Source organism: Zalophus californianus, chromosome 8 (assembly GCF_009762305.2).
Source record: "Zalophus californianus isolate mZalCal1 chromosome 8, mZalCal1.pri.v2, whole genome shotgun sequence".
Lineage (NCBI taxonomy): Eukaryota > Metazoa > Chordata > Mammalia > Carnivora > Otariidae > Zalophus > Zalophus californianus.
Window position 1 is genome coordinate 129117552 of NC_045602.1, and position 21546 is coordinate 129139097.

The following is a 21546-nucleotide window of genomic DNA, read 5'->3' on the forward strand; positions in this document are numbered from 1 at the left end:
CAGGGCTCTAGCTCTTTTCCTCTGTGTTTCACCCAGTTGTGTGATCCTGTGTGTTGATTTTTTTCCTCTAGCTGGTTTTCTTCATGGTGTTAAAATGGGTACAGCAATTCCAGGCCTCATTCTGTTAAGATGAAGAAGATCTCTTTGAGTGGCTTTTAAGAGTACTTGGAATGCATCTTTTCCAGAAGCCCAAAACACTGAGTGTCCTCTAGACTCAAGGGACCAAACTGGTTCCGTGTCCATCCCTGACACAGTAGCCACAGTTGGACGGTGAGATTTAGAAAATTAGCTTATGTTTGGAGCCAGAGAGAGTTAGCTCCCCTCAAAAGGAGGGCTGCATGCGAGGTGTGGCTACTCTCTCAAATTAGAGTAGTCACCAAGAGAAGGGGGCAAGAGAGTCAAAACACCCACTCCCGGAGCTTAATTATATTAAAATCTGGAGAATTTGTTCTTTGAGTGAAGAACAAATTTCCCAGTCCAGGGAAAACGTTGCCAATGTCTAGATATTTCACCAGAACCTTGTATCAAAGGCAAGATAACAGATTTTTCTGCTCTCTGATTGAATTCCATCGACCGAACCCACAGCCAATTCACAAAGCCACAAATGACTTTACCGAATGTTTTTTAAAACTGTTTGTTTTTCTGATTATGATAACAATACGTGCTTGCTGCTAAAATATTTAAATAATGTAGAAAAGTATTTGAAACAGTGGTTTTCAACGGAGAGTGGTTTTGCTCCTTAGGAGACCCGTGGTAATGTCTGGATGCAGTTTGCGTTGTTTTTTGGGGGTGGGGGTGCTGCTGGCATCTGGTGGGGAGAGGCCAGAGATGCTGCTAAGCATCCCAGGACAGTCCCTTGAAACAAAACATTATCTGGCTCCAAGTGTCAATAGTGCCAAGGCTGAGAAAGTCTGACTTAAAGGACAAATTACTGAAAATCCTACCACCCAGAAATAAACACTGCTGACATTTCAGTAAACCTCCTGTAGAACACTCTCTTTGATAACATGTGCCAAAGCACGCACAACTTAGTACAAATTAGAATGTGCGTGTGAGCATTTTTTTCTCTACCATACGTTGTGGCATTTTTCTAGATTGCCATTTTTATTAGTACTTTATGACAATGTAATACAATTTTCATATTTATTTAATGCAATTTAATTTTTAATATAGTATTTAATTAAGTTTTCTTAGCGAGTCCTCCATAGTGTAGCGTTTTGGGTTTCTTCCCCCAGTTCTTCACTGTTATAAACATTGCTATAAGGAACACCCTTGTCCATGGAGGATGTTTGGCCCATCATATCCTCAGGGTAAATGCCCCAAAGCTAAATTTCTGGGTTGCTTTGAAATTCCTGCCCGTTGGATGTCATGGTGCACACTGCCATTCTATGCCAATTTGATAGGTGGAAAATGACATATCATTGCAGCTTTTATTTCCCTTTCCTTGATTACTGACAGGGTGGATCTTGCCTTCATAGGATTGCCTGCCTTTTGTATTTCTTTATTTGTGAATAGTCCATTTTATAATAAGGTGTGTACCTTTTCTTATTGTTTTGCAAGAACTCTTTGTATATTAAAGATATTAACCCTTTCTAAGAGTTTTATAACTGTTGACATTAGAAGCCTTCTTTTCTTCCTTCCTTTCTTTTTTCTTTCTTTCTTTCTTCTTTCTTTTTTTTTTTTTTTTTTTGTTCCCTTGTGCTTTCGAAGGATGTGCCTAATGTTCTGGCAAGCATTTCATGAATTACATTAGGAAATAACTTTTGTAACAAACCCATTTAACAACCATTCTTTGTTCCCGCCTCCTGATAATGCTCAGAGCCACAGAGCAGCCTTTGCCCAACTCCGTGTCATTAACCCTTGATCTTTTCCTGCTGAATAGCAGATTGCTTTCCGGAGCTGGGAGCACAGTTTCATTTTCACCTTCCCGCCGATGGAACTGCCGCTGACTCTGTGCCAGACGGCTGTTTACATAAGAAATGATTTGATTATATTGTACAACCAATGGTTGCCTTTCTCAGAATGAAGAAGCCAGAAACATATAATCAAAGCCATTAACTATGTACAGAGAAACGCAGCCCACTCTAAATTTCCCACCAACCATAATCACAGTTTTCCAGGGAAAAATAAGAACAGAGCTATGGCTTCCTACTAAAACATGTTAAGGGAAAGACTTTTAAAAGGAGAGTGTAGCATTAGCCCAGTTGCACTCTCCAATCAGACCAGCCTGGACTCAAATCCCAGCTGTGTAACTTGTGATCTTGGGAACCTCACTCACCTGCCCTGAGCCTCTGTTTCTTGTTTTTGTAAAATGGGCTACAATAGTAGTGTCCATCTCAGAGGGTCATTGAGAGGGTTACACGAGAGAATGCATAATGAAGCACTTTATCAATCAGAATGAGTTCAGCCACAAGGAATAGAACGCTTGCCTAAAGGTGGCGAAAAAGAAACGTTAAGAAAAGATATTTCTAAGGTGCTAAACAAAACTTTGGAAGTAAATTAGCAGCATAACTAAATCAGCCACTGCTGTCAGTCACCTTCGGAGAAGCAAAAAGAAAAAGAAGAAACAGGGGAAGGGAGATTCATAATTTTATCTAAAAAGGTTGTTTAATTGGAAGGTGTCAACAAAAACTCACATTCTTTCCATTTCCCACCTAGCACTTTATGGATGTGTGTCCTTATGGTTTCAAGGTAGCTGCTACAGCTCCAGGCATCACATACAGACCTAAGAGCATCAAGCAAAGAGGAGGAGGGGCATCTCCTCCTCCTGCCGTGGGTCTCCTTTTATGAGGAAGAAGATCATTCCCAGAAGCCCCCCTGCAGACTTCTCATTGGCCAAGATTACATCACGTGCCCAATTCCAAACCAACCACTGGTGAGAGAAGTGAGAATTCCCACAACTGGCTCAGACCCATTCTAACTCACTCTGAGGCTGGGGAGGGGCATGGCCCCTGCCCCCGAGACCCTGGATAGATGCACATCCAGCAAAACTGGATCCTGCCAGCAAAGAGGATGTGAGTGGGCAATCACTGTGTCTACCAGAAGAATAGTTCCTGGCATATATTAGGTGCCCCAAAGGCCAGCACTTGGCAAGCTCTGGCCTGGGAGGGCAGCACAACTGACCAGGGAGCCCCTCTGTGCACCAGACCCCTGTATCCAACCACTGGCTCACCATCTCCACTTTGGATGGCCCATAGGGATGTCAAGTCCAACACGCCATATTTGAACTCAGGGTCTTCTCTTCAAATCACTTCCCCGTCCTCAGCCTCTGTTGTCGGCCACCTCGCTCAAGCTGGAAGCTGGCTGGCCCTCGAGACTCCCTGCTCTCTCTCACCATCTGCGCTTGACTGTCTCCACGTCTGCCATCATCTTCCGCCTGCCCCTCCCTGTTCCCCGTGCTGCCCTCTGCGCTCTTCCCTCTGCCTGGAATTCTTCCCGCCGCTGGTCCCCATCGCCTTTCTCAGGGAAGCTCCCCTCACTCCTCCAGGTACCCCCCCACATTGCGTTCCCTCACAGCCTTGCACACCTCCCTGCCTTGACCATACCACACTTCGTATTTATGTGTGCGATTATGTGACTCATGCCTCACCCCACCAGGCTGCAAACTCCACGCGGTAGGAACCAAGTCTGTTTTGTTCACTGATAATCCTCAGTGCCTGGCACATCGCAGAGCTTCAGCTTTTTCAAATAAACGAAAAAAAAAATCCATTCCTCACCCCATCGCCGGAGAGAGCTTTCAAATCACCTCCCCCTCCTGCCTCGAGCCTCCCATGGCTCCCCTGTACCTTCAGGCCTAAATCCAAATGCTTTAATGTGGCTTTTCCAGGCCCTTGGGAGTGGATCCTGCACCGCCCCCGCCCCATCTTCTTCTGCCCCCGTGCCTCCTCTCTACACTCCAGCCACCCTCAGCTTCTTTAGGTGCCTTGAAAGCCCCGTGTTCTCCCTCACCCCTTTAGATTTGCCCAGATGCTATGTCTCTGCCTGGAAATTTTGTCTAGAAAAATCCTCCTCCTCATTGTCAAGACTTCATTTAAAAGTTGCCTCCTCTAGGAAGCTCTCCACACCTATCCGCGCAAGGCCAGGTTAAACACCTCTGAGGCCCTCCCAACAACATGTGTTTGCTCCTCCGTATCGGGCAGGCTACCATCTGAGCCACTATAATGGAGATCGGCAGTGGCTCGATGGGACAGAACATCATTTCCAGCATGGAGGTGGAAGGTTCAAGGTTGGTGAGTTGCTTTAGCTCTGCAAGTTCATTCTAGAAACGCTGGTTCTTTCGATCTAGTTCTCTGCCCTCCACAGCCTCCAAGTGAGGTCCAGAATGGCTCCCAAGCCCCTCCATCACACGTCCACGTTCCGCTCAGCAGGAAGAGAGAAAGTGTCATTACTTTTAAGGGCAGGACCCAGAAGTGGGTTCACATCACTTCTACTTACATTCCCTTGGCCAGAACTTAGTCATAGGACTCCACCTAACTGCAAAGGAGGCTGAGAAGTATAACCCCTCCTTGGGCAGCATGTGCCCTGCTAACCCTCCAGAATTCTCTCCTTCTGAGGAAAGAGATGATGGAGGACAGTGGATGCTGGTGGGCCCTGCCACACTCACCCTCAGCACCGAGCACAGTGTTCCCTGCTTGGTGCGAGGCGGCCAGCTCCCTGAGGGAGGGGACCGGGCATGGCGGTCCCTGTTTCATCCCCAGCCACGAGCAACATCCCTGGCACACAGCAAACGAGAAGAAACGGCAGAGGCTGGAAGTGCAAACTGGAGAACCTGAGGCACGCCCCCAGTTCAGTTCCACACACGTATTCTGGGCTCCTGTTGCACCTAAGATCCTGGGACTCCCAGCCTGGTCCAGGTGACAGGGGGGGCCAGTGAGGCTAGCTTGGCCCGGCAGAATCCCAACAGATGCTGGGTCTGGGGCTGCGAGACCCCACCTGATGGGGTAGCCAAGGGAATCCCGGGCACTGGCACAGAAACAGTGTAGAGTCCATAGCCAGAAGGAGGAAGCGCCATGGGTGCCCCACAGGTGGGGCAGGTCCCAAACCCTAATCCCACCTGGCTCTGGGCCCACCGCGTTTCCTGCCTTGCCGCAGCTTTATCTGGCTTTGGGCCCAAACCCGAGCACTTGCCCTTCCCTGCTTTCCTGAGGGGGTGGGTAGGGCTCTCCTCCCCTGTGGGCAGCCCAGGAGCCTTGCCTGATACGGGCACTGTGGACGCGAGCCCCTGCTCCATGGGGCATCTAAAGAAGGGGGAGAACATCCTTCCCTCCCCCTCCACCCTAAGGGCTTCGAGGGATTAAGGAGAAGCAGGTTTAGCAGCAAGAGCCTTGGGTTCAAGGCCCATCTTGGTGCTTCCCCTCTGTGTAGCTTCACCTCAGCTTTCCTATCTGTCAAATAGGCACCCATAGCCCCGAGTGGCTTCTCAGGGTTGGTGTAAGACATGGATGGGAAATGGGGCTTTGAGGCCTTGGGTCCCTCTAGAGAAAAGCTGGTTATTTGTGTCCTTCATAGGGTACTATTGAGGAGATCCAGGCAGAGGCCTGGAGAACTGGCACACCATGATCCCATGTGTCTCCTCCAGGGTAAGGAGGCAGAGCGAGAGCTCAACGTTGGGTGAATGAGGGACTCGCGTCTCTCCCCAGCTAACAGCTGTGCAGTGGCTTCTCAATGCATGTTAGAATAACCCAGAACTCTCATCCGCAGTCGCCAAGGCCCTGCATGTTCTGCCCCCACCTCTTTACCTCTCTGACCTTGAGTCTCACCTCTGTTCCTCCCCGTGATGGCTCTGTCCCGGCCACCACTGCTCTTCTCAGATGTGTCCGGCTGGTTCCAGCTTCACTACCTTCATGCTGCTGTTCCCTCTGCCCAGATCGCCCTTCCTTGCTGCTCCAGCTCCTCCTCTCGCTCTCCCCAAAAAGCCACGGCTCACCCAGGCGGCTGCATCACTGCATCATCTGACTGATGGCTTGGCACCGATCAGCAGCATCATAAGACCATTTTACAAACATCGCTCTCACGCATCCTTTGTTTGCTCATTTACTGTCTCTCTCCCCGAGCTGAGCACAGAGACCCTGGCTGTCTTGGTCTCCACTGTGTCCAGAGTCTAGCAAAGGGCCTGGCGCATAGCAGGTGCTCAGGGAGTATGCACTGACTAGATGAATACGTACTTAGTGCAGAAGGACAGGGGAATTAGCATTTTTGAGCAGCTCCTACGTGTCAGCCACAGCATTGGTCCTTCAACTATCACAAATCACTGCCTGGTCAGAATTATCATCCCCATTTCACAGCTGGGGAAACTGAGGTTTCAGAGTCACGTAGCAACGCTACTGGGGTCATTCCAATAGGAAGGGGCAGGTCTTGGATTTGAAGCCAAGCCTCGGGCTGAGGGACATATTTGCTACCTAAATATGAAGTTCCTGAAGGTAGTAGTAGGTTCTTGGGGGCACACATCTCTCAGAGCTCAACAGCTGTGCACTTGAAATGAGAGCTTCCAACCAAGGATGACTTTGCCCCCCAGGAGGGATTTACCAACGTCCTGAAACGTTTGTGGTTGTCATGACGGGCAGGGGACATGCTAATGGCACCTAGGGGTAGAAGCCAAGGATGCTGACAGTATCCCATGATGCACAGCAGGCCCCCAAAATAGTATCAAACCCAAAATGTCCATTGTGCCAAGACTGAGAAACCCTGCCTTAAACGGATGCAGTTTATTGTACATAAACTATACCTGAATAAAGTTGATTTTTTGAAAAAAGGATTTATATAGCTAGAATAAAAAAGGTCTCATGCCTATCAGGAAGGAAAACAACAGCTCAATAGAAAACAATGACCAGATGATTTAAAAAGGCAAATTAACAGAAAGAGCATCGGGGTGGCTCAGTCGGTTAAGCATCCGACTCTTGATTTCAGCTCAGGTCATGATCTCAGGGTCGTGGGATCAAGCCCCATGTAGGACTCCGCGCTCAGTGTGGAGTCTGCTTACGATTCTCTCTCTCCCTCCCCCTCTGATCCTCCCCCTGCTCCCTCTCTCTCTCTCTCAAAAAAAAAAAAAAGGCAAATTAATACATCAGAAAATACAGATAACCAATACATAAATGATAATATGATAAGTACATAATATGATAATCAGATAGTACCTCCATACTAATCATGGAAATGCAAATTGTGACAAGAATGATTTTTTTACCCCCATCTCAATGGGAAAAAAAGAATCTTAGTGACAATATCCTGGCTGGTGAGTGTGCAGGAAGCAGGTCCTCTCAGTACACAGTCAAAGGGAGTATAAACTGGCAAAACCCTGGTGTTGATTTGGGAACACTTCCAGGATTTTAAATGGACACGCTTCTCTACCTGAGCGTTCTAGTTTTGTAACAACGCATCTGGGCATCAAGAGTGCTGCATGAGGCCAACATCCACTGAGGCATTGCTTAGAATGGTGAACATTTTGGGGGGAAAAGCTAAATTTCCATGAACATGGGATTAGGTAAATCAACTGTGGTACATCCATCCCATGGAATACTACACAGCAGATCAACGTTAGGATAAGGTAAATCTCTAAACGCCTATTGTTAGGTGAAAAAAAAAGCAAGGTACAAACCACATTTATAGCCTGTCCCCATGCAGTTAACACAGAGCAAATCCGAGGCAGATCCAATGGTGCTTGCCCATCATCCACCACCCCGTTTTCTCCCTAATAGGACCCTGATTCTGAAGGGGATGGCAATGGGTTCAAGCAAACGAATCACCTCCCCAACTCCTCTTGCAGGCACGCGAGTACAAGGGGGTAGCCACGTGACCTGATTCTGGTCAATGAGAAGTGACTGGAAATTTACCACGTGAAACTTTGGAAAAGCTACCATGTCTTGATCAAAGCGGGGCCTCGGTTGGCACGCCCTTCGCCCCTTCCCTGTCCTCTTGCCTGGGCTGAGTGGACAATGCCAGACAGGGAAGCAGCCCACTTGAGCTATGGGCTTGAAAGTCATGTATCAACGTGGGAGACTGGGAAGCTGCTCATTGATGATGTCCCTAAATGAATCCACCTCTGGAATTCCTTTCAGACAAGAAACATGGAATCTCCTGCTGGCAAAACCACTGTTATTTGTTACTTGAGGCCAAAGGCAATCCTAGGGAGGCAGGAAACCTATAGTAGGAAGTGTGTTGCTTGCGCTTTTTTGCAACGAACTGCATTCAAGTATTATTTGTATGGTTAGGATTTTTAAAAACTAAGATCTATATCAAATATAGCCTATCTGGCTAGAGTCTGGGGCCCCTTGAAATTCCTTTTCAAGATGTGTGTGCCGACTGGCTCAAGTCCTTCTGACCCATGCAAAAATGCTGGGGGTAAATGGAAGGTCGCCAAGACGCTTTCCCCCTGGGTGCCTGACGTAGAGGCTGGGGTGCTGACTTCACAGGGGAAATTTCGCTCCATTTTCCTGGTAAGAGGACTCCACATCTCTGATCTTGGAAGGGAGGCTCGGGAATCCATCTGGCCAATCTAACCTGGGCTGTCCCCACTTCATCCCTGGACCCTGTGGCCCCCCCCCCGGCTGAGGCATGCAATCCCCCAAGCAGCGGCCCAGCCACCTCTCCCACCAGTTTGTCCTCCTGCTTCCCAGAAGCAGGGCTCCCTTTATCTCGGGCCAAAGTCCCCTAGGGAAGAGGATGGAATGTCACCTGTCATCATGGGGTTGATGAGTCACCTCCTACTGGCTGGAGGCCACAGTCAGCCTGACCTCTCCCTTTTGCACCCTAGTCTTCCCTTGTGGGTGGGGAAGGATGGGCACATCGCCCTAAAAATCATGGCACTGACAGCCACCCAGCATCTCTGGGGTGCTGACTTGGGAACCAGGCCTTGGGAGATTAAGGACACAGTTTGGGACATGGACCCCGGGTTCAGTCCTGGCTATAACATGTCCTAACCTGATGGCCTGGGAGGTCAGTTAACCCCTTCTGATCCCCCTTCGTGCATCTGACAAATATTTATTGAGCAGGCTCTTCGAACCAGACATGGAGGTGCTGAGGGTGCTGCCATGGACATTCCAGAGCAATCCCACCCTTGTACAGCACAGTGGGCAGAGACTTCAAAACTGGTCATGATGACGATATTAACAAAACTTAAAATTCCACATGTCAGTTGGTGACGGATGCCCTGGAGAGAAAGGGGGGCAAGGAGTGCTGGTGAAAGGGGCTTATTCATTGCAATGGGGTTGTCAGGGAAGCTCCTGGATACATTCACATCTGAGTGAAGACCCGAAGGAAGTGAGAGAGGAGCCATGTTGTTATCTCTTGGGAAGAGAGTCTCAGGCAAAAGGAATAGCAAGTACAAAGGCCCTGGGGCTGCAGCCTGCCTGGTAAGTTCCAGGGGTAGGGAGCTGGCCAGTGTGGCTGGAGGGGAGTGGTCAGAGAGTCAAGGTGGGGGCCGACCAGGCAGGACCCAGGGACCACTGTCAGGACCTTGTCTTTTACTCTGGGTAACACTCTGGGAGCCCCAGGAGGGTGTTGAACAGAGAAGAGACACGATCTGACTTCCTTTGGTTAGGGAGAAATGGCAGAAAGGGGGAGATAGTTTGGAAGGCAATGTCATAATCCACGTAAGCACTGGGTGACTCACGCCCGGGTGGGGCTGCCTTCTGAAGACTGATGGTTGGGATGAAGGGGGTTTGGGGGTTAGAGACACAGAGAAGTCGGTAAGGACACTCAAGGGTTTGGCCCGAGCCCCCAGAAAGATAGAGGTGGCGTTTTCCAGAGCCAAGAAGGCTGCAGGAAGGGCGGGGTCGTGTGGGAGGGTAAGAAGTTCTATTTCTTACCTGGATGTCTGAGTTGTTGATTAGGCATGTTGAGTGGCAGCTGGATAGTCAAGCCTGAGTTCAGGTGAGACATCCTGGCAGAAGATGTATGTGTGGAGATTTTTGCCATGGGGACGATATTTAGAGACACAGTGTCTTCATCTGTAAAATGGGGATTAAACAGCGTGTGCTTTGCAAGGCTACCGTGGAGGAAAATGTAGGTAAATGTCAGCTCTAATAATACCATGCTGTACTCACTGCATCCTCCTGAGGTCGTCATCGCCATCATCTTTGATTTTACAGATAAGGAAAGGAAGCTCAGAGAGGTTAAGTGACTGATCAAAGGTCACACAGCCGGCGAATGGCACAGCCCGATTCAGAGGCTATTATTTAGAGTCTTGCTCTTGGGGCGCCTGGCTGGCTCAGTCGGAACATGTGACTCTTGATCTCAGGGTCGTAGGTTCAAGCCCCACGCTAGGTGTAGAGATTACTAAAAAAAAATAAATAAACTTTAGAGTCCCGCTCTTGACCTTCAACCTTTCCGCTTGCACTCCCAGCTCCAGGCCCTTGGATCCTGAACTTCCCGGTCCGGGGGAGCTCCCCGACAGGAGGGGAGGTAATTGTGAGTGGAAATGCCTCCGGGGTAGCCCAGGACCTGAGCCAGCCCCACTAGGGGCACTCACCAAATAGGAGGACTACTGTGGCCGCATAGCCTTCTGGTTAAAGGACTTGATCGCCTGAGTGATTGAGCTCCGCTCCTCAGTAGCTATGTGACTCTGGAGCTATGACTCATCCTCCTTGTGCCTTAGTTTCTCCAGTGGAGATACAGGATAACAGAGGCTGTTGGGAGGACTGAATGGGTGGATCCATGCCCAGAAACATAGTGGGTGCCTAATAAAGGCAGCCTGCTGATATCCCTGTGGTTGCTCCAGCTCACTTTCCACTAAACATGCATTCCCAGGGGTTGCCTGCCTGTCACCTTCTGCCCCTTGCCCGGTGTTCCTATCCCACCCTGGCCGCAGTGAGCTGTGTGTCTCTGGGTTTCTTGCCCTGAGCCCATGTTTCCTCCTGCCCCCAAGTGCAGACAGTGGCATCTACCTGGCGTGGAGATTACCAGACACGGTGCCTGCAAAGGACATTGGGTCGGGACCGCAATTGGCCCAAAGTAGGTGCTCAGTGTGCATGGATGTTCGCAACAGTCAGAAACCCAGACGCCCTCCCCTGCAGGCTGGATAAGCAAGCCAGGGAAGGCTCTCCTGGGGGGGACGCCACTCAGCCATAAAGGACACTAACTGTGGATCCTTGCAGCAGACGGGGGAACCTTGCAGGTGTCATGTTGCTTAGAAGATGCCAGATACAAAGAGCACACACCGCATGGTTCACTCTGAAACTCTGGATGAGACAGAACCCGCCCCACATACCCCAGGGCTGGCGGCGCACCGATTGGTGGTGACCTGGGGCTATGGGTGACGAGCGTCGCCTGGGAAGGAGCCTGGGGAAGCCTCGTTGTAGCAGTGTTTGTATCTTGTTTTAGGGGGTTGAGTCTCGAGTGCATCTGTCAGAACTCATTGACTGGAACCCATAAATGTCTATGGATTTTAGGGCAGGTTCGTTATTTCCCACTATTTTAAAAAGTAACAAAAGTGGTGTCGTCATAAATGTATTATTATTATTTCTCTGACGTTCTATGGCCACCGAGGCCCCCGTCAGCCCCCATTCCCCTCCCCCGTCCTGGTAGAGGGATGACCTGACATCACAGAGAGAGCCCTCAGACCCAGAGACAAACCCCGCTCTGCCCCTTCCTTGCTGTCCGCCCCAGTAGGGTCACTTAAGCCTCAGTTTCCTCTTCTCTTAAATGGGGCTAATACTGGTGCCCAGCTCGTGAGATCGTTGCCGAGATTCAGACAGATGCACCGTGCAAGGCCATGGGTATTGGAGGCTCACAAAAACAAGCAAGCAAACCAAAGAAATAACACACGTGCAAGCCGCGGCGGGGGATGCGGGGGGATGGAGAGTGGGGGATCAGATCCTTCTCCGTGGCCAGTCCCCACTCCTCTCTGTGCCTCATTTCTGTGTAAGCTGGGATGCTGCGAGCACCAGTAGGGCTGTGGTGGGCATTTAATGAGATAGGCCACGGGGAGTCGGAGCGGTGGTTGACACACGGGAAGAGCTCCATGAGTATCAGTCACTGTTGTCGCTGTTCTCACGGACGCCAGGGGAGGTGCTCGCAACCTCTGGGGGCTAATTCAGAGAGCCCCGTCCTCCGAACCGAGGGGCGGGCAGCCCGGCCACAGCGGGGCCCAGGGCACCGCGCGCGCCCCGGGCTCCTCCAGTTGGCCCCCGCGGCTGGGGAAGATTGCTTCCTTCCTCTGTTTTGGGTGCCAGGCAGGCCCAGAAACCGCCTGATGTCAGCAGGACCAGCCTGCCCTCTGATGGGGAGGAAGTGGGCGGGTGCCCTGGGCACAGATGAGCCAGGCAGACGTGCCCCGAGGCGGCACAGTCAGGGCTGATGTGGGCATCACACACCCGCTGCTTACGGAGCTGGCCCCAACCCGGTTTGCCCACGCTGGGTGGCTTCCTGGCAGTGCGGGGTCAGCATGGGGAGATCCAAGGTGGACTGGGGTCAGGGCCAGCGGTCTGTCCCACTTCTCAAAATACAGCTGAGGATTGGCTCCCCAGGGCTCCACCTTCAGGAAGGACTGGGAACCCGGCTGCGGATGCTGGTGGGGGGCGGGGGGTGGGACGCCAGAGTGTGTGCATGCGGGTGGGGGTGGCTGCATGTCTAAGCGCATGTGAGAGTGTGAATGTACAGCTTTAAGAGGGCGAGCAAGCACGTGTATGTGTGTTCATGTGGGTGTGGGTGTGAGTAGGTATCTGTGTGCTGTGTGTACAAACACGTTTGAGCATGTAAGCGTGTGTTTGCGTGTGTGAATAACAAAATGAGTGTGCATAATTGCATGCATATGTGAGCGTGTGTCGCAGGGTCTGGACCTCCAGGTCAGGTGTGTCTGAGTGTGTGGGGGAGCACTGAGTGTGTGTGCGTGCATGTGCACTATTGTGACGCGCTCTGCATAGAACCCCTTGTGCGTACAGAGGCTTGTGCTGTCGCGTGAGACTGTTCGTAGATGGGCGGGGTCAGCGGATCGATGCATTTAGAATCTTATCTGAAGTGGCCAAAGAGCTCCCGGGGAGGAGGGAGGAGATAAAATCTTCACAGGGCCCTCCGACCGCTCGGACCGAATGTCAGCTGCAAACACCTGGGCCAACAGCCCCAGCCCCGATTGCTTCAACTCCTCATCCCACCAGCAGCGTCCAGGAAGGGCTTGACCTGGGGACCATTTTAAGGCAGCCTTCCAAACCAAACCAGCACATTGTCAGCCTTTTTAATAAGCCAGGAATCATAGCGAACATTCCTTCCTTCCTTCATTCACCATTATTTCCTGAGCACCCACAGTGTTCCAGGCATGGTTCCTGGCTCTGGGGATGCAGCGGCGAACAAGACAGATCAAAATCCCTTTGCTTGTGGTGCTAATATACTGAGGACCAAATAGACCATAAAATAAGTGAACAGCAGATGGAGAGGGTTGATTGGTAGTATGTGCTACAGATAAAAATAAAACAGGAGAGGTAGAGAACACCAGATGGGTTTGCTGTTTTTAAAAGGTTGGTCAGCTAAGACGTCAATGGGAATATGACATTTGAGCAAAGACTTGAAGGAGCTGAGAGGTGAGCCCTGTGGATGTTTTGGGGGGAAAAGCATTCTAAGTAGAGGGCATAGCAAGTGCAAAGGCCCTGGGGTGGGCACATACCTGATTTGTTCAAGGAGGAAAAACGCGCCCGGGTGGATATCCTGGTGTGTGTGTGTGTGTGTGTGTGTGTGTGTGTGTGTGTGTGTGTGTGTGTGTAACTGGTTATAAAAGCAAAGAGTGCTCATGGAAAGATCAAAAAATAGAGAATGTATAAAGGAGAAATGAAAATCCATAGTAACTGGACTGGGGAGGAGGGAGATGGAATAAGGATCAGGGGTGTCTGTTGTACAGTTTATTCAATAATCAAAGCGATTCTCCATTTTGACAAGGTAACATCAAAATGGTGCAGCTGTGTCCGAATCTCTCAGCCACAGCAAGACTCCAGCTTCGTGGCTCTCACCCCAGCCCTGAGCCCATCTGCTCACATAGTATGTGCTTATTGTCTCCTCCCAGTTCCCTGAGGCCTGAAAGAGGGAAGGGTAGATGGGTGTGAACCCCCCGATGCAGAGGCTGAGCCCCAAGTGGCCCCAGAATATGACAGCGTTGCCTCTTCCTCCTCTGCTTTTATGAGCTGCGAAGGAGGCTTGTCCCGCGTTGCACAATTGCTCCTTAATTGTCATTTCCTCTCAGTTATGAATTATGTCATGGATACGGCCACTCACGTTATTAAACTTCCACCGAGGCCTTATCGTCTGGACCCCGGCCAGCAACCCAGCCTGACCTACTTTCCCACCGGATTTCAAAACCGCCTCCCTCATCCTCTTGTTGGACTTTTCCTAAGGAGAGTTCTCCGTGCCCAAAAACTTGCCGCTAAAAATAAAAACTAGAATGGGACAGGGCAGGGCAGGGCGGGGGGGCACAGCTGGCCCCGTGAAGGAAGGCCTGAAGCTGAGAGCAGTCCCCTCCACTTGGCCAAGCTCCTCCCCGCCCGAAGTTTCCTTAGGCAGCCTGTCCTTGAGACATACAGGACAGGCTGTGACACAGGCCACAGTCAAGGGTCCCCTGGCCGATTGGATCTAAACTCCGTGTTTCTCAGTCACGGACGGGAGGACTGACTTTAGAATCAGGCCAACCTGGGTTCGAATCGTGCTTCAGGGCTGGCCAGCTCATCCGTTCACTCATCCCACACATATATGGAGTATCTCTTGAATGCTGGCACAGTGCCGGGCACTGGGGAGACATTCTGAGAAGGAGGCAAACACAGTCCCTACCCTCAATAGAGCTTCTAACCCAGGGGACAGAGATGGGCACAAAACAGTCACTTTTGTGATAAGAGCCATGAAGGAAACAAGACAATGCAGTAGGCCAGATGGTAATGGGGACAGCATTCACTAAGATGGTCAAGGAGGTCTCTCTGAGCAGGGGAGGTCACTTAAGCCAAGACCCCGTGGATGAGAAGAACCATGTCTGGGAAGCAGTGCTGGGTGAGGGTGATGCCAGGGAGTGACCCAGTGAGCAGAATGTAAGGGGACACTCGCTCTCGGTCTCGTTCAAGGGCAGGTTGGCACTTAAGAGTGAGTGCTTCCTTAAACTTTTCACCCTGGGCATCTCACTTGTCTCAACCTGGGCCTAGACCTGCAGCTAAAGAGGGGAACACAGCAAGTGCAAAGGCCCTGTGGTTGAGAATGCAGCTGTGTGTGATGGGGCAGAGAGGGTCAGGGATGAGAATGGCATTGTAAAGCTGGTGGGGGCAGATCACGGAGGGTCTTAAAGGCCACAGTGAGGATTTGGTGAGAGACAGGGCTATATTTTGAGGATAGAGCTGCTGGTGCTTTAGGATGATTTGATATTTTCAGGGGAGGTGGGAGGAATCAGGACGGGCCCCTGGGCTGGATGGATGGTGATTCCCTGACTGACCTAGAGGAAACTGGCACGTGCGTCATCCCCCCTGAGTCTTTTTTTCTTCATCTGAGAAGTAGGGATAACACCAATGTCCCCAGACACCATATCAACCTTAGCTCAGAGCCTGGCATGCAGTAAACACCCTTCTGATGGCCCAGCCGGGCTTAGTGATTTGCCTGGAGTCACCTGGCAAGTTGATGGCATGGTTAGGTCTCGAACCCCGACCCTGTTCTGCAGGGTGCGCCGCGGCAGGCAGGGCTGGGCCTTGGCACACGACTCTCTAGAAGCACAACCTCCCAGCCAAACAGGCCTCGGTGGCAGAGGCCCATTTTTGTTCTTTCCGAATTGTGCTTATGCGTGGGGCTGTTTATCTAACTTGGCTGAAGTTGGAGGCCTGGGCCTGTAAACATATCTTTTTAATTATTATACAAATGGAACATATTCATGGAATAAAAATTTGAAAATGCTAATAAGCAAAAAAAAAAAAAAGAGAGAGAGAGAGAGAGAGAAACCAAGTGTCTAAAATAACACAGATGCACCAAGACGCACATATACGGACCTAGGGAGCTTCATTGTGGGGTCTTTGGTGTGGTAAAAGCCTGGAAACAACCTGAATACCCAAAAATAGGGGACTTTTAGCCATGTACATGAAATAGTATTCTAATATCATGCAACCAATGAAGTGAATGAAGCAGATTTCTGAGCACGGATTTGGAAAAACCACCAAGATGTAATGTTAACAGAGAAACACAAGATGCAAATAGTGATTCTAGAACACCACAGTGTGTGCGCGCGCATGTATTTTAAGGAGCGAGGGGGCAATACACGTCCATATTTGCTGCAAGAGCACAGACCATCTCTGGGGGAGGCAGGAGGCCGGTGAGTCAGAGATGGGAGGGAGGTGACTCTGCTCCTTGTCCTTTTGCACCATTGGAAAGTTTGGTTTTCTGTTGCCGAGTGTGTGCCTGTCTTCTGCAAGACGTTTGAGGGATGTTTGCAAGATCAGAGACTCCCCTCTTTGATTCAGGGTTTTCCAAAGGCCTTGGGATAACCTCAGCTGGTGCTTCCTAAAAGCCTCAGGGCGAGCCCAGGATTGCAGCGAGGTGCCTGTGGGCCCTGGGGCCTGGGGAGGAGGCTGCAGGCTTCCTGACCTGCCTTACTCTGAGCAATTTCTCTTTTATCTTTTTTTATGGGTTGGACAAGAAGTCAAGGTTCGGCTATAAAAGGGTTTTACCTACTTTGAAATGAAATGTTTGCAAAGCTTTGATCTTGAGTAATCCCATTCCACTGATGAGAAGACAGGAGCCCAGGAAGGAGAAAGAGAAGACAGTCCCACAGTCAGGCAGACCCAGCTCTGGCCGAGAGCCTCAGGTGGTAAATCTGCCCCCTGGAACCTTAGCCTCCCTCTTCAAACCCAAAAATCCAACCACCTTCATTAGTCAGAACTCTCCACAGATACCTAACGTGGAAGAAGACCCTGAGTCCTTAGTCCTCTTGGTCCTAGCAGAAAGATCCCAGGAAATCATACTGCCTCTGTCTCACCATCTGATTTCCCAGGGAGAACAAGAGTGGCCCCCCCTGCCCCCCATTTCACCCAAGTCCAAGATCAGGCATATCTCAGTTTATCAGAAGTCAACTCACTGCAAAACTCAGATATTCATTAAGATGCATTCAAATGCAATACAGGAAAACCCAAAGCAAATTGGCTTAATCATTAAGAAAATGCATCTCATATGGTCAGAAACCAGAAACAGTGTGGTGGGTCCATCAGGCATGCATTCAGCTGCAAGTTACACAAAACCTGACCATTAGTCAGTCTCCTGTACTAGAAATCCAGGGGTAGGCACCCAGGGCTGAGTGACTCAGTGATACCACTGGAGGCCCAGGTTCTTTCCCACTTTCTGCTCAGCCCTCTTGTCCTCATGGTTGGTCAAGGCTGCAAGATGGCCACTCCACCTCCAGCTGATATCTGCATTACAGGCAGGAAGAAGGGTCAAGAGGCGAGCAGCATGCCCACCATGTTGGTCTCTCTTTTAAAATCTTTCCCAGGAACCCCTCTTGCCAAATTTGGGTCATACCAGGATCACATGACCACTCCCAGGTGCGAGGGAGTCTAGAAGAGTGGGTGCTTTCAGCTGACCCCTGCCACCCCAAATACAACCAGAGTTCCGTAAACAAAGACACAAGGGAAAGTGGGTATCGAGTGGGCACAAGTCGTGTAAGGCTTGTTAGCTCAAAGATTCAATGATGTTATCAGGGCCGTGTGTTTTTTCTCTTTTTCTACACTACCATCAGCAGTGTGTGGGCTTGTCCCGAGACTTGATTTATCTCCTCGGGCTGGGGAGGGGGATCTTGAAGATGAATATTCTTGAGGGAGAGAAGGGAGAACAAAGAGAAACCCATTCTTGGCCCTTCCCTGTATCCACGCCTCTTGACAGGAGACCTGTGGCCCCTCCCACAGAAGGGCGGAGCATATCCCCCCTTGAGTTCAGCCACGTGACTTGCTTTGGCCAATCCAGTGAGATGAAAGTGACCGTTCGTCCGTCGGCGACTAGGCTTTAATAGGAGAACTTGCGTGCTCCCACCTGACTCCTGTTCTTCTGCCACCGTCACCTGACACACCCAGGATGGCCCACGGGTCCCAGAGAAAGATGAGAGACGTGTGGAGCAGAGCCACACCAGCCAGGCCAGCCCGGGTCTGCTGACCTCCCGCCGAACAGCGCTCTGGGAACGGGTCCGGCCGAGACCAGCAGGGCCGCCTGGCCAAGCCCACCCTGGGTCAGCTGACCGGGAGCCATTCCATATTCAAGAGAATAAACGGTTCGGGCTCGTTTGTTACGCAGCCTGATTGTAGCTGTGGGTGACGGATACTAGTAGTGGGACTGGAGATGAGATCGCCGGGAGTTGAGGCGAGGACGGGACAGAAGAGTTCTGGTTAACAGAGGTGTGGCTGATGTTGCGGAGTCCTCAAGCCCTGTCAGCTCTTCTCCTGGCCGAGAAGATCCTCTTTAATTTGAGGGACCGTCAGCCGGCGTGCTCGAGGAGGGGGCTCCCTCTCCAGCCTGAGGAGATCAGTGCAGTCTCAGGATGGAAGCCCTGAGCAGAGGAGGGACGTTGGGAGTCCCTCAGGATTCCCTCCCCGCCTCGGCTCCTTCTCTGCACCCCATCTCTGACTCAGGGCCATTCTCAAGCCTTCAGTCCCCACCTTTGCACCAAGAATCTCCAGATCGGTACCTCCACACCAGGCCTCTCTGCCAAGTCCCCCTGCCAACTGGACGCCTTCCCTTAGACCCTTCGCAGAACCCCCAATCCTTTCTCCTGCTCTGACCCTGGTACCCGTGACGTCAAGCCCACCCCCAGACTTCCTCCTCCTTTGTTTCCAATCTCATGCATTCTCCTCCTGGCCATTGCTCAGTCCAGGAACCTGGATGTCAGCTAATCCTCTTGTCTGCACGCTCCCTGGCTCACTACAGCTGGTACTTCTAGTGACCATTTGCTTGTGCTTAACCACATGCCAAGCGTGGGGCTAAGCCTCACACACAAAGCATCTGGTTTAATCCCTGAGACATCCCCACCAGGGAGGCATTGATATGAAGTCTGTATTCCACACCATCTATCTGGTGGCCCACGCACGGGGCACGCCTCACACTCAGGGCATGTGGCCTTTCTCAGAAGCTGTAGTGATCGTTCCTACACCAAGTGATCATGTAAGTCCCCGGTTTAAAAGTCCTTTATGATTCTCATTGTCCTGTGATCTGAGCTAACCCCTTTGGTGTGAAGTGGTTGGCCCCAAGATTCTTGCATTTATTCACACAAAAAAAGAAATTATGGAGCTTACTCAATGCACCAGGCAGTTTTCAGGCACCAGAGAAACACAAAAGGATAATAAACAAAAGAATAAATATCTAAGATGTTGGGCAGTAACAAAGAGCTAGCAAGAAAAATTAGGTGGGATAAGAAAACAGTTATTTTGAGAAAGACACTTGTGGTGGGGGTTAGGCATGGCCTCCCTGATAAGAGGTATTTCAGTGAAGGAAGCAAGAAGACAGCAAGTGCAAAGGCCCTGAGGCAAAGGGGCTTGGTGGGGGCCAGTGCAATGTGCGGGAGAGATGAAGGAGGAGCAGGCAGAGGAAGGGAGGGAAGACCAGGCAGACAGAGGCCTGGTAGGCCACAGGAAGGATTTGGCTTTGACCCTGAGTGAGAAGGGAACCACAGGAGGGTTTTGAGCCGAGGACGGGCGTGACCTGACTTAGGTTTTCACAGGATCCCTCTGGCTGCGTGTGGATAACAGTCTGCCTGGGGGCCTGGGCAGAAAAGCAGGAAGCAAGGTTTTGTAGGCCCGGTGACGCTTAGGTCAGAGAGGGGATTCAGGTGTCTGAGTGTGGTTCTCAAAAAGCACAGGAAAAAAAAAAAAGCACAGGAAAACCAAACAGGATCTTCAGGTTAACTCAGAATCTACCAAGATGGACACCAGCAGCATGCCCGAGCCCCAGGTACGCCAGGCCACCAGGCTTTTCTGCAGCATCCTCAGGAGATGCTGATGCTGGGTGTTGGTGCTGTCACTGGGCTTCCCCTGTGCCCACAGCCTGGCTGTTCTGGCTAGTGCTGGGCAAGGCATGCATTCTCAGCACACGCAGTGTGGCCCGGGTGACCAGTGACCAAGCTCCCCCCAAAGATGCTGACGACTGAACCAGAGAGCAAACCCTGCCACTCCCAATTCTGCAGAAACAAACCCTGCGTGGTATCCCCCAGCACCAAACTCCCTTATCTTGCTGCACAATCCTTAAAAGAATAACACGGCATATTTGTGTTTGCGGTTTGGGTTCCCCAAACCTGCGACATCAGATAAGTGTGATGCTCATAAAAATGAACAACATCACGCAGAGGAAAAAAAAAACAACCACCAAAAAGAAGCCTCTGGTTTCAGTCTCAACTTCCTTTCTGGGGAGGAAGGGGCAATGTCTGGCTGAGGTTTTGCTCTGAGGGCCGGGGGGCGGGGGCCGGGGGGCCGAGGAATGACGTGCTGCCGGCTCCCAAGCGGCGTCACATCTCAGCCTTCCACGTTTGGGGCCTCCGAGCCTTAAACTCTCCCTTGCAAAATGGAAGTGATAATCTCTACCTCTCAGAGCTGCCACTGAAAAGTGATTTTTAAAATACCGACAATGGCTAATCTTGGGATCAGTCACATGAGCTGTAGAGGCCACTTACTCAGGGTGATCTTCACCCTCACCAGGGGTAGTTAGGAAGATCTTCTCTGGTTTCCAGGCAGGGAAATTGAGGCTCCAAGTGGGAAAAGAAGGTGGTTATAGAACACGATGTGTGGCCACTTCCGTTTTTCTGGAAAAGATAAACATGTAAAATAGAAATTAAGTACATTTTTATGTACGTAATATACAAAAATATAGCTAGGTGAAAAAGTTGGCAGTTATAGATGCCCAAATGTCACAGTGGTTTTCCTGGGTGTCACAGCTGCCTCTTTTCCATCATTCAGGTCTTAGCAAAATGTCACCTCTGCTGAGAGGCATCTGCAAGCCCCTGTCTACAGTGGTCCTCTGGTCTGTCTTGATCCTGTAAACTTTCTTCGTCTCTTCATGCATCAGTCATCACTGCGATGTGCCTTGGCTTTTCGTGGTTCTGGGTTTCTCATCTGTGTTCCCCGCTAGACCGTAAGACCCACAAAGCAGGAGCCGGTCCCATGTGCCCCGTCCACAGCTCCTTGGGCAGTGCCTGGCCCCAGTTGGCCTTGAGAGACATTCCCCAATCAATTGACTGTATTTTCTAATATTTTTTAAAATTCACTTTTTAGGGGCGCCTGGGTGGCTCAGGTCATGATCCCAGGGTCCTGGGATCGGGCCCCACATAGGGCTCCCTGCTCTGCGGGGTGTCTGCTTCTCCCTCTCCACCCCCCCATGCTCATGCGCACGCGCTCTCTCAAATAAAATCTTTTAAAAAATAAATCTGATTTTTAAAAAGCAAACCATCTGGGTTAGGTTCCATTTATTATTTTCAGTGTTGGTCAAAAATGAGCTGGTGGGAGACTCCACAGGCTTATCTGGCCGTGAGTGAAGGAAGTGGGTGCCCTGCCTTCCCACAGGGTGGGTCAAACGGCGAACATCCCAGACTTTCTCAGCCCAGACTGCCCAGAGTTGCCTGGCCCTGGAGATCTCTCCGCC

General features: G+C 50.8%; 1 long non-coding RNA gene across 1 annotated transcript in view; it reads right to left on the bottom strand.

Moving 5' to 3' along the window:
• Positions 1-21546, bottom strand: part of LOC113938684 — a 26049-nt gene continuing 4503 nt past the window's right edge. The window contains exons 2-3 of the long non-coding RNA XR_003524939.1: positions 20582-20710; positions 1-121 (exon numbers count right to left, since the gene is read on the bottom strand). This is a non-coding gene — a long non-coding RNA (uncharacterized LOC113938684). The remainder of the gene's footprint in view (positions 122-20581; positions 20711-21546) is intronic.